At 58.0% G+C, this 8,348-nt stretch overlaps 1 long non-coding RNA gene across 1 annotated transcript; it reads left to right on the top strand.

Annotated features, from left to right (window-relative positions):
* Positions 1 to 1,516: 1,516 nt before the first annotated feature.
* On the top strand, positions 1,517 to 8,348 carry LOC120880654. Its single transcript, XR_005725076.1, has 2 exons — positions 1,517 to 1,656; positions 8,072 to 8,348. It is a non-coding gene; the product is annotated as an uncharacterized LOC120880654 (long non-coding RNA).

The raw sequence follows: 8,348 nt of genomic DNA on the forward strand, positions 1-8,348 counted from the left end.
AGGGTTTCCCCCGCTCAGGGATCCTTCCTGTCCAAGGGGCTGTGGGGCCAGGGCTTGGTGGACAGGACCTCTGCAGAGGCGCCCTGCCCCCACCCCCGCCGGGAGGGATGTCCTTGAGAGGGTGTCCTGCAGGCCCCGGAGATAATCCCTGCCTTTGAGAGGCTGTGAGAGGCTGGCCGCGGACTTTCCCACAGCCCCACATAAAGGCTGGCCGCCAGCTGCTCTCCCACAAAAGGCTCCCAGCCTTTCAGGGCCCGGCAGCGGGTGGGGTGAGCAGAGGCGCAGTGCAGCCTACCTGGCCACCCCCAGGCAGAGCTCGCAACCATGGAGGCGGCGCCTGCCCACTGACCACCGGGGGCTGGGAGGTCCCTGGGGCTGGGCACTTGGGAGAGCCCTATGGGGCCACCCAGGTCAGCCACCCGCCCCTTCCCTCCCTCTGTTGGAAGCTGGCATGGTTCTCAGACCTGTCACTCATCCTTGGCCTTCTCCCTTGGACCGGCACACTCCCGCTGCTGTGCCTGCCTTGCCACCAGGCTGCCCTCTCCCACTCCCCCACTGGCCTCAGATCACCATCACCCACTGGCACACAGCCTTGCTGCTCTCACCTCCTTTTTACTTAGACACCCCCACCTGCCCCAACCCCATTCTGCCACACCATGCAGGTGACAAAAGGGAGACATGGCGAAGGCAGAAGGCTGGGTGCAGCCTCCATCTTGACCTCAGCTTCCTCATCTGAGATGTGGGACAGCACTGCCACTTCCCTGGGCTGGTGTAAGAGCCCCCTAAATTCAGATGTTTCAAAATACCGAGTCCTGGAGGAAGCAGGGGGTGGGGTAAGGGAGGAAGGGAGGCAGGGTACCTGGCCTCAGGAATTAACTGCCCAGTGCACATCAGACAAGGACCAGCCTGGGGAGGCCAGGGGAGCTTCCCAGAGGAGGTGGCAGCTGGAGGCTGGCTTCTCAAAAGCAGCGGGGAGTGTGGGAACTCTCCGGGGCAGAGGCAATGGCCTCTCTGTGCAGCCCAGCTGGTAGGACCCTTTTCTGATTCAGGCTGTGTCTCCATGGGGCTCCACATTCTGGGGACCTGCACCAATTGTCGCCCAGTGAGGATGGCCTTCTCTAGAAGGTCCCCTGTCTGGGAGAGCTCCGGGTCAGGTGTGAGCCACTGGAGAGGTTCATAGGAGGGACCAAATGTGTCACCGGTGGACAGACAGCGACCAGAACGTGGCCAGTGGGGACGCCTGTCCCCAGTGTCCGGGAAGGAACTGATCCGTACGCCAAGACCCCAGGGAGGGACACTTTCCCTGGTCCTGAGTCCTGCAAGGCTGCTGGCCGCTGGGGGCCGGGCCATGGGGCTTTGAGGACTGGTATCAAGAGCAGAGATATTCAGCTTGAGCCCACGTGTCCCCCAGCGCCCCGCCCACACCCCCATCTGCTGGGGGCGGAGGCACTTCTTTATCCCAGCCCGCGGCCTCTGGCGTCCGAGCTTCATCCAGCTCCGGCCTCCGATTGGTTGCTGAGTGAGCGTGGGGAGGTGGGGAAGCGTGCCTGCCCTTGGGCCCCCTACTTAGTCCCAACCCGGTCCCATGAAAGCACCGCCACTACCGCCTTCCTGCCACCCTCCTGCACCAGGCGCCCCAGTCCTTGGCGTGACCCCGTGAGTACCCCCAGAGTGAACCCTGATCCGGGTCTGGCGAGACTGCAGCGCAGGGCGTCCCCGGGGGTCCCTGCAGGGTCCAGCGGACACCTCGCTACCGCTCTGCTCTCCCTCCTGTTCGAGCAGTTTGCGCGGCGCTAGGTCAGGTCGGAGCCGGGGAAGGGACGAGCTGGAGATGGCGGTGGTACCTTTGCGTCCGTCCTGGCGATGGTCGCGAAGGGGTGTCACCCAAACCCGGAGGTCGGGCCCCAGACAGCCCTCGGTCCCCCCCAAGCAGTCCCCAGCTGGGCTCACTCTCCTTGACACTGTTCACACTGCGGATGGATCCAGCGAAAGCGTGGCCTGCGGCCTCCGAGAAGCCTTCCGGACTTCTCCCTGCACCAACTGTGGATGGAGACCTAGGTGGAGCTGAAGAGCGCCTTGCGGAAGAACCCCTGCCCCTGCTGCCCCAGAGCCGCACGCGCACGCACTCCCCTCCCACTAAGTTCCCCTCCCACTAGGGTCCCAGGGCGGGGCTTAGCCGTGATGGCCAGCTGCAGTGCTCCTCCCGAAGAAGGCAATGTGGTTCCCCTCCTTTTCCCGCCAAGGCTGAGCAGCCCGGCCTGCCACTGTCCGCTGTGGGCTGTGCCCAGGCCTTGAAGAGGAGTCCTGGGGATAAGGGTTTTGTATATTACAAAGGCGGTAAATGGTCAAGTTTGTCCATGGCAGGGAGTGGGGTGGGGCCGGGGCGGGTGTGCCTGGTCATCCCAGCCGGGCCCTGCAGCTCCACCTCTCCATCTTTCAGGCTGGGAGAGGACTAGATGCCTTATGTTAGAGCGGGAGTGAGGTGGTGGCGTGCTGTGCCCTTGAAGGGCGTGCCCACCTGCTGGACATCAGTGGGCTAAGTGGCGCGTGCCATCCCCGTGGGATACAGGGATATGCATTGCAGAGGTGCAGGGTTCATACCATGTGTGTCTCAGAACTGGACCACGTGGAGCTTGAATAAAGGTCCTGGTCTGCAGACTCCACCTGGGTCTCTGTCCCACCCTCAAGCGGACCACCACCCCTGAGATTTGGCGTCCCTGCCCAGGGCATAGGGAGGGGTCTGGGCCTCCAGGGGTGGGGCATTGTGCCAGGGTGTCCTGGGCTGGATCCCTGCCCTGCTGACCTCTTCCCTGGAACCGTGGTCATTGCCCAGTCTACTCCCTCTGCCTCTAAGAACAAAGAAGACCCTCTGCTTCTGGGGCTGCCCTGAGCCAGGCCTCCTAGGGGGAGCCTCCTGTCTCTGGGAGCTCCCTATGGTGCCCACGATGTGGGTTCTGAGCCAGAGCGACATTGTCCCCAGTTCACGGCAGATTGTTCCTAGTGTGACCCTGCTGACCCTGCAAAGGACACACCGGGAATTGGGTGGGGGTGGGCTGGCACCTCTCAGCAGTGGAGGCTGGCCCTAACCTCTCTCGCTCCCTTTCCGCCCCTGCGGTGGCCGCCCAACATTACTGAGCAGAGCAAGGACTGGGGCTCCCCCAGGTACCTCTTCGTGGATCCCTCAATCTTGCCCCCATCTGTTCCCCGCGATTAGAGCCCCCTCCTCCCTTGGCGGCAAGGCTGAGAAGTCACGGGTCCTGGGCCCAGCCCGTGTCCCTCACTGAACCGGTATGGGAGGGGACGCGGGGTCACAATGTTTAAAGGGAGTGTGGCCCCAGGCTCCTTCCCCCGATCCGACCCTCCCCTGCTCCTTGACTAAAGCCCATCCAGGAGAGATCAGGGCACAGATCTGGGGTTTGCTGCCCCCTGGCGTCTCCTGGCCTGGCCCTGCCACCTGGCGGCTCCCAGAAGGGAAGGGACTCTGAGTTCCCTCGCTTCTCAGCAGAAGTGGAGGTGGAGGATCCCTGGGCCCAAGTCTGCCCCAGGATGGGTGCAGACAGAGCCAGGGGCTGCCCCTGCCTGGGCAGGGCTTCAGTCAAGCTCTGGAAAAGGGGTGGGCTATGTGGAGAGCAAGCGGAAGTCAGAGAAGGTGGTCAGCGGGCAGAGGTGGTGACCAGAGCAGCGGGCGGCAGCCTTGTGGGTGGCGCCGCTGCCCCTGTGCCTGGAGTGCCTCCCGATGATGGGGCTGAGAGCCGTCTCCCGCTGCAGTGAAGGGTCCACCCCTGAGCCCCTGCTCCACGCCCGCCCGGGGCTCTAGTTACTCTCCTTGCCAGCAGCTCACTCCTCTGGGGGAGGGGCAGCCACCAACGGGCCATCCCTCTGCCCATTCCCCAGCATCCAGTAGGTGTTTAATAAATGTGGGTTACACAGAGCTTGGCTTCCTGGAGGCCTGAGAAGCCTGGACTCAGGGTAAGGCCCACTGGCTCAGAGCCCTCCAATTTCCCTATCAGAGGTGGGCAGAGACCCTCAGCTGTGGAGTGGGTGACCGCCTGGTCCCTGGGCCCTGGAGGGCCCCCCTCCCCACCAGCTTATCTGGGGTCCTTGGTCCTGGGGCGGGGCTGGGGCCATGGACACGGTCCTCCGCTTCTGGGTCAACTGGGCAGTTGGTTATCGTGGCTGGCTGGCGAAACCAGGGAGCCAGTTTGTCATGTGTCAGATATCTCAGCAGCAGAATGTGGGGGATAGGTTGACCACGTCCATGTCACAGGTGGTGGAGACTCAGGGCTGCCTTACAAGTGCTGCTCAAAAGGGCAGGAACACATGAGTTGGGGGTGGGGAGCCTCTCACCAGGCTGTGGCCACACAACACTCCCCTTATGTCCCAGGTTTTCTTTGTGAAATGAAGCCCGTGACCACATTGAAACAAAGGAGACAGGCCGGGGTGAGCATCTTTTAAATGTCCTGATAACAGTTTGGGGGAAGGACATGATCATGGTTCACATTTAAAAAGGAAACCATAGCTCTTGAAGGTGGACAACACCAGCTCCCAGGCCCCGGGGCCCCACCCTCCAGCGTCACCTCCTGGAGGCAGTGGTTCCTTTTTCTGGCCAAGGAAGGAAGCTGGAGCAACACCCTGGGGTGGCACCTCAAAGGTGCAGGGTCCACGGCCCAGGAGCCTGGACAACTGGCCAACTCTTCCTGCACGTAGTGTGCAGACCTTTAGTTTACATGCTTCCCTTTTATTTATAGTCTTTTAGTTGAACGTTTTGTTTGGAGATAATTCACAGGGAATTTTGCGAAGCAACACAGAAGGAGCTCATGCACCCTTCACCATCAGTAATACCTCACAAAACGATAGTGCAGGGGAACTTCCCTGGCCGGCCAGTGATTAAGAATCCATGCTTTCTTTGCAGGGGTGAGGGGGTGTGGGTTTGACCCCTGGTCTTGCATGCTACATGGCACGGTTGGGGGTGGGGGGACCAACTATAGTACAGGGATCAGATTAGGGGTGCTGATTGGGTCCAGATGCAGAACATTCCAAAACTGCGATGATCACCCCTGCTTTCTTTGCAAACAAAATGTTATTGAATCATTAATTTCAGATTGTGATAAAACATACATACATACTTTAAGTTACCACCTTAGCCATTTCTAAGTGTGTAATTCTGCTACCTTAAGGATATAAATATTGTTGTGCAGCCATCAGCACTATCTGTCTCCAGAACTTTTTCATCATCTCCATAGAAACCCTGTCCCCATTGAGCACTCACTCCCCTTCCCCCTCTTCACCTGCAATCTCTGTGGACTTGGCTGCTCTAGACACTCACATGACTGGAGTCATTCAGTGCTTGTCCCTTGACGTCAGCTTGTCACGTAGCATCATGTCCTTAAGGTTCATCCACACTCTGGCAGGTGCCAGAGCTCTGTCCTTTCTTTTGGATGAATAACTCTCCCTTGTATGGGGGTGCCATTCCTCTGTGGCTGGACTCCCGGTATTTTCCACCTTTTGGTGACTAACTCTGCTGTGCCACGTGAGTGTATAGAGTGCTGGACGGGCCCCTGGAGGCAGGACTAGACCTGATTCATTTCTGAATCCCACAGTCCAGGGCTGAGGAGTGGGGGCCCATTGTGGAGGGTGGGGAGTGGAGGGTGCAGCAGGCGAGGAATACCTGACAAGTCTTCCTTCTGGGGACAGTATGGGGCTCCCAGGGCTGTCCTGGTCACTTGGCCTTGACCAGCAGTGAATGTTAATCCATGTCCTCATCAGCCTTTTTCTCGTAAAAGTGAAACATGCAGTTCCCAAAACTCACAGCCTGCAGAAGAGGATAGAGGAGAAAGTGGAGGTTGTCTGTGTCAGCCCTTCCCCCTCCCCCATACTCCCATCCCTCCATCCCCCATCCCCAGATCCAGAAGCTTTATCAGGCAAAGGGGCCCATGGTGGGTGCCTTCCCTGAAAAACAGTGTCCCCACCCAGGGGGATTTGATGAGTTTTACAGCAGTGGTTCAGGGGTGGGATTGCTAATAAGGATCAGGGTGTGGGCAGGGCCTCAGTTGCTCTCCTCCATTGTCCCCTTCCTTCCCTGATTAGCAACTGTCTGAATCTGCTCTTTGGAACTCAGGGAAGGTCACAGAGGCTGGGGTCTATTCCTTACAAACAAGAAATGGTGCACACAGAAAGTCTTCTGTGCCTGGGAGCCCCAGAGGCTCTGATAGGTTTCACTGTCAGGGACAGGGCAAGTCGATGATGGAGCATCTCAGTACATCCCGCTGAGCGGGTGGAGCGAGGCTGGAGCTGAGGCTGAGGCAGGAAGCAGCAGCAGTCACTGCATCAGCAGGGTCACTTCTGTGGCCCGACTGCGATTGTGTTCCGTCTGCGGTCAGACCTGGTCGACGTGTCTTTGAGGGCATTGGCTGTGCTGTGCTGTTGTTCTGTTCACTGGGAGAGCAGCCAGGTGGGCAAGCAGCTATCCTCGGCCTCACTGTTACCCATCGGGTTTGTCCTGAGTCTCTGTTTGGTGCCAGGTGCTGGGGACACAGACAGCACTGAATGAGGGAGGAAGTTCGTGGCCCTCGGGGATTGCATTCTGCTCTGTGTCTGTTTGCCCTGCGTCCCATCTACTCTGGATTCATGTGTTGAAGTGCTGACCTCCAGCGTGGCTGCATCTGGAGACAGGCTCTCAGGAGATGGGTAGAAGGGAAGGGCGCTGGTCCCAGGGGACTGGTGTGCTCCTAAGAAGAGAGACATGGGGGATGTGGGTGAGGATGTGGCAAGAAGGCAGCCATCTGCGAGCCAAGGAGGGAGGCCTCAGGCCGACCCTGGACACCTTGATCTCAGACCTCCAGCCTCCAGACCTGTGAGAAATGATTTTTTCTTGTTTAAACCCTCCAGACTCAGGTACATTGCCACGGCAGCCCTCACCACTAGCCCCGCCCCCTTCCAGGCAGGCCCCAGCCCCATCCAAGCATCCCTGATCTCTTTCACTTGTGGTGATGTCTGCCTGCTCCCAGATTTCACAGCATTGCAGTCATGCAGCCTGGCTCTTCACTCAGCATAGTGCAGGGTTCCTTTGATGCCGTGTGCACCAAGAGTCATTGTCTTATTGCTGAGTAGGGTCCCATTGTACGAATATGCCAGCTTTATGTGTCTACTCACCTGTCTGAGTGGTTTCCGGCTCTTGGTGATTACTGGGAAAGCTGCTCTGAACTTCTGTAAACAAGTTCTGATGTGGACGTGCATGCGGGCTAGGTCACTTTAGTCGTGTCTGACTCTGCCACCCTATGGACTGTGTGTCGCCCTCCAGCCTCGTCAGTCCATGGGATCCTCCAGGCAAGAATACTGGAGTGGGTTGCCATGCCCTCCTCCAGGGGATCTTCCCCACCCAGGGATCAAACAAGTGTCTCAAGTCTCCTGCATCGGCCGACGGGTTCTTTACCACTAGGACCACCTGGCAAGCCCTCTGGTGTGGACATGTCTTCTCATTTCTCTTCCTTATTTACCCAGGAGGGGAATTGCCTGGTCCTGTGTTAGGTGTGTCTGTGAGTTCATAACAACTTGCCAATCCGTGGCCCAAAGTGGCCGTTCCATGTTCCATTCAGCCCTGGGAGTGTTGAGATTCCCAATGGCTCTGTGTGCTCGTCAGCATTTGGTCAGACGTTAATCTTGGCTGTTCTGTTGGTTTCAGTTTGAGTTTCCCTGTTGACTCATGATGTTGCACCTCTTTGCCGGTGCTCTCTATGCATCTTGGGTTTGAAAGATTTGTTCGAATCTCTGCAAATTGGATTGTCTTACTGTAACAGTTCCCTGGTGGCTCAGATGGTAAAGAATCCACCTGCAATTCGGGAGACCTGGGTTTGGTCTCTGGGTTGGGAAGATCCCCTGGAGGAGGGCGTGACAACCCACTCCAGTATTCTTACCTGGAGAATCCCCATGGACAAAGGAGCCTGAAGGGCTATAGTCAGTGAGGTTGCAAAGAGTCAGACATGACTGAACGGCTAAGTGCAGACCCTGTAACAGTTATATCTTTTGGCTCCAAGATATTAATGTATGTGATGGGAGTATTTTTTCCCTGCAGGTGGTTTGCCTTTGCTCCAGCCCCTCTACAGGTTGGGCCATGACCAGCAGCGTTGCCACCCCCTCCAGATCTCACCAAGAGTGGACCCAGCCACACTGCTTAGCACACATTCTTCCTCACTGTACACCTTTCTCACCTTGTCTCCTGGACTCCCCGGGCTCCTATTCATCCTTCAGAGCCCCGCCTGGCATCTGCTGCCCAGAAGTGAGCCTTCACCACATGAAGCTACTTCGGCTTTTTTTTTAATTTATTTTTTTTAAAAAAAGATTTACTTATA

This window comes from Oryx dammah, unplaced genomic scaffold (assembly GCF_014754425.2).
Source record: "Oryx dammah isolate SB20612 unplaced genomic scaffold, SCBI_Odam_1.1 HiC_scaffold_21, whole genome shotgun sequence".
Taxonomy (NCBI): domain Eukaryota; kingdom Metazoa; phylum Chordata; class Mammalia; order Artiodactyla; family Bovidae; genus Oryx; species Oryx dammah.